Here is a 5,085-nt window from a genome sequence, read left to right as displayed (position 1 = left end):
TTTTGTTCCTTCTTTTAAGAGAGATTGGAAAACTCATCTTTTCCACAATCTTCTGTGAGTGCCTTTTTAAGAATACATCCAAAATTTTTAGTAAAATATGAATAACAATACTGGGACTTGAGAAGGAATTTCTTGGCTTTGAAAAATTGCAGAGGGAACCATGTTTCTTTCATAGTTACCTATGTCTCCCTGTCTGTCTCCTTCCTCCTATTTGCCCTATTCCTGATGTGACTTTAAGCAGAATGAAGTGACCCAGTGGGCATCCTACCCAGATCTACCTTTCAATGAAGTGAGACAATTCCAGAATTATCTGTTTTCTAATTCAAAATTTTCTTCCTTCAGTATCTACTAAATTCAGTAAAAGAAAGTAATTTTATTAAAGTAACTAAGATGGACATCTGAATAATTTCTATGCTTAACTCTTTAAGGGGATACTTATCACATTAAAAGATGTTTGTGGATTTAAATAAATCCATAATTAATTGGTAGACTATATTGAGGACAGGACAGGATATATATATATATATATATATATATATATATATATATATATATATATATATATAGATGTATATGAGGAAAGAGAGAGAAAGAGAAAGAGGTTTTGTCCTCCTGTGACCAGTTAGTTACAACACTAGTAGGACATATGTCAGCATCTTGCTGACTACTAAAGATTGCCAACACTGAAAAAAACAATTATCTAAAATTAGGATACTTTCTTTGAAGTTTGTTGTTGTTGTTGCACATTTCATTTCATTGTACATTTGAGGATTGATACAAGATACTATTCTGAGATCCACTATTGGGGGTGAAAAGGGAAATGTCAATAGTTAGAACCAAAATTTATTAGTCTAACACTCATGGTCAGAGGAATTTATTCTTCCAGTATTTTTCCATCTTTTAGTGGCCATGGTATCCACACCATTTTCAAGCAAATGATATTGGAAAAACACATAGAGTTTAAGTGTGGGAGGGTTTTTAAAAGTACATATTTTCTTTTAAGGGGAAAAAAACTCCTATTAATTCAATTCTTAAATGATGAGGTCTCATTTAGCACATTCAAAATTCTGGGTGTGACTCTCACTGAAAATCAAGATTTAAACTTCAAATTTAGGCATTATAGTAATATAGAAAGAATAAAAATCATGACTTGATTTCCAAACCTTTCTCTGTCATGGGATCTGGTCAGTTAGGTCCCCCTCTTTAACCTCAGTTGTCTTATCTGTAAAATAAGGCAATTGGATCAAGTCACTCCCAGTTCTAGGTCTTAGAATTTTCTGAAATTCTGTGCTTATTAAGAACAGGAGCTTAAGTTTCACTCCAACCAAGAGAATGGGTAAGATACCACAACATTATAGAATGTTAGAAACTTCGCATTCTAGGCTGGTTCTTGGAAAGAAGAGGCTTCTTGTTGCTTTAGGATACTGGCCCACTGTAACATGTAGGAGAAAATAGTTGATTGGTTGTCTTATGTAGACTGAGTAATCTGAAGTTTATTAACAAAAAAAAAAATTGCAAGCAAAATGAGAACAATTGAAGTTCACAAGTGACTACATAAGTTGCTTTTCTTTTTTCAGTGGCAAAGGTTTCCTTTGCTTTCTCACCTCAGAAGTAGAAAGTAAACAGTGTTTAACAATGGTAGTTTTCACTTTTACAACTCTGAATCAATCAGTAAGTTTCTGAGTCAAAGTTTTCCCAACATGCTATCAGCAAATTCGTTAAATTACTGTTTTATTTCTTACAGAATGCCACACCTCCTCTCAACCACCTCCTGTGCCCATTTACTGTCTTTGCATTGCATCCCTTGATATTTGCCCTTTTAGAATTTATAGCTCCAAGACTGAGTCAGTGGTCTTTCTGTATTGTGAAGTATCAGGTCTTGTGTAATTGTCAGCCCTATTGAAAAGCAGAGATCCATCAACCAGCTGTTCTCATATCAGTGTCTTCTACGGGCTCAAAAAAGTCATGCCCTTCATTGAGAGGTGTTGGAAAAGATGGCAACTGATTCCTTGAAATTCTCTTGGTCTGTGTCAGACTTGCATTCTGCCTTCTATAGAAGGTTATTAGAGTTTTCTGAAATTTATGAAGTTTTTATGTGTGATCCCTATTATTTTCTTGCCTGAAATATTTAGATGTTTTAAGTGTTTGTCTTTTACCATTGCCAGGTGGAGGAGGGAAGTTGGAAGGGGATCTTGTCCCATCTGTTTATATTTATCCCATTTGGGGAAAGTGTTTCAAAAATTAACAATGTAAACTGCTTCATCTTAGATAATGTGTCTAGGATTATAAATTTTTGAAATTTTATCTTCAAAATGTGTCTTTTCTTGGGGGGAGGTACATGTTTATTGTTTATGCCTACGTTGACTAAAAAAGAGAAGATGCTTACATTATATAGATATATATGGACGTATTTCCATTTCACATAACAAGTAACTTGGTCATTGTGCTAGTATCTTCCTATTTAAAGAGGAGGTCAAATACTAAAAACAAATAATTACTGATCTACTTCCCAAACTGAGGCTTCAAAAAAAAATGTAGCCAGTGCTAGGAATCTCCTACTTTCAAAGGAGTAGTGGGTGGTGTTCCATATACCAGGTTTCCTTGGTTAGTGAACCTTGGAAAGAGAATGCTGAAGGATAACTTAAAAGCATTCTTCAAATGTATGATAGCTTATAATATGGAAGATGGTGATTTCTTTTTTCTATATTGCCACCAGAGACAGCACCAGATGAAATAGGCCTGTATTATTCAGGATAATACTCATGAATATGATGAATTATTTATTAATAACAACAATCATTAAACATTTGCTTTGTGTCAGGTGCTGTACTAAATCCTCAGGATGTAGAAAGAAGAAAGATCATTCCCATTCTTCAAATGAAAAATTATAGCGTTAGCTAAAGAAGAAAGAGTGAAAAGGAAAGACAATCATAACCTTGGACAAATCATGTAACCTTCTATGTCCTCTATAAAATTAAGACCTTTTACCAAATGATTCCCCAGGTTCCTTCTAGCTCCACCCTATATCTATATGATTATGATCATTAATTTAATCTACATTACACTCACACTTTCCACTTGCAAGATTTAATACTATGTTGCCAGATACTCTATAGTTCAGCAAACTAACCTAACTGTTCCCAAGATTTCATTTCCTGCCTCCACACTTTTTCCAGACTGTTTCTCATATTTAAAATGCTCTTCTTTCTCATCTTTCTTATCTAGAATGCCTAATTTCTTTTAAGACTAAATTCAAGAATGTCCTTTCCCAATGGCAGCTCCCTACAGCCTGGTTTATTTGTATTTACTTTGCATGTAATTTGTATTTACTTATCTATTTATATGGTGTTCTCTTCTTGTAGGGCAGAAGCACACTGAAATAATAAGTATTGTCTCACCTAGTACAATGACTGACACGCAAATGCTTGTTGAATTGAAGTGAATTGACCTGTTTTTACAGGTGGCAAGCAAACTTCAAATTCTGGATGATTTTTTTTCAAACATTTTATAGAAGGGATTCTTCTATTTATATCCTCTAATATTCCTTCATATTGTGATATTATATGATTCTATAATTGTTGGTGTTCTTTTTCCAAAACGCAGCCAAAAGAGTTCAGATCTTTTATTATGTCCTTCAATATAGCCCTATCTCTCTGCTTGGTTCCAAGAGCTCCCTCCGAATATCTCCAAATCCAAAGGTTTGTCCTTCTGACTCCAGCCAGCACCAAGGTAGAAGGTAGAAGATACGATGAATCTCTCTTGCCTCAAAGATAGGGCTTGTAGGCTTTCTTCCAAAGTGCTCCTCTCCAACTCCTGGGAATGCTCCCAAGTAACTCTCTCAAGTGGCTTACTGGAGCTGTATTTATGCTACTTCTCCGAGAGTGGGATTGTGGGATATCTCCCAGCATGCTCTCTGTCCCTAAGGGAGGTGTGAATTCAGATATCTCTTTCTAAACCCTGAATTCTCCCAAACCTGTGAACTCCATTGAGTACTTAGATACTTATGAGCTCTCTAAAGGTGTGAACACAAGCATTGTTTCTATCAGTTGTGCTTAGTACCTTGTTTCAAGTTCTGGCCCAAAATATCTCTTTCTAAGATCAAATCAATCATATTAAACCATGCCAAATTAGATAATTATTGTCTCTATCAACTCTAATGGCTTAACAATTTGTAAAGATTCCAGCATATAATGGTCACTCTTGCAAGGAAAAATCCTACCTATGAAAAGCTATTTTACAATTGAAAATAACTATTACTTCATGGTGTCCTTCAAATTGCTTCATCCAGCGCGTGGTTAACTTGTAGACTAAAAGCAACAAGCTTTTGTTTAATTCACTTCTAAGTAACTCAAAGTAGATTCTCTAATCAGGTCTGCATTATTTAATTTTGTACAGCTTGGTCCCAATTACTTCAAATAAGGAATCCCCTGAAGAAGCTGTATATATTTAAATTTGCACTACTCAAAATCATCATTTTGTAAAATGTGACAATTAGCTCCAGTCCAATAGAAATGTACAAACCTGAATAATGTAACCACATTGCAGAGGATTCATTATTTGCTGTAAACAGCACTTTGTAATTTTTTTTTTTTTTGCTGGTACCTGATGATTAGAGAGAAATAAAAGATGATTATATTTAACCTTGACATAGTCTGAATCACTCTAGTTATGTGAAACTACCATGTAAAAAAACCATCAACAACATCATTGTTTTATCTTTTTTTATTTTTATATTTTAAACAGCTTATGGGTAACTTTTATAATCATTTTCAGTTATGCTTGACTGTGATGACCACACTAGCACCCAGGACACCTTAGAATCAGCTGGAGTCAGGATAAGCAAAAGTCCTTAGTCTTTATTCTTGGTCTTTGACACAGGATTGAACAGGATGGAAGCAGAATCTCTGCAACTGCCTTCTTCCTTATCTACCACAAAGAGTGACTCTGGCTAGTCTTACTCTATCCCCTAGTCCCTCCTACAATCCTTTGTATACATCAATCTTTGAGCCAGCACAGGATAGTGAGAAGGACCATTTTCCAAGCATATGCCCATAGAGTATTGTTGTCAAGTGCTGCATCCTCAAG

This window comes from Sarcophilus harrisii, chromosome 3 (genome assembly GCF_902635505.1).
Source record: "Sarcophilus harrisii chromosome 3, mSarHar1.11, whole genome shotgun sequence".
In the NCBI taxonomy this organism is placed as follows: domain Eukaryota; kingdom Metazoa; phylum Chordata; class Mammalia; order Dasyuromorphia; family Dasyuridae; genus Sarcophilus; species Sarcophilus harrisii.
This window is presented reverse-complemented; position numbering follows the sequence as displayed.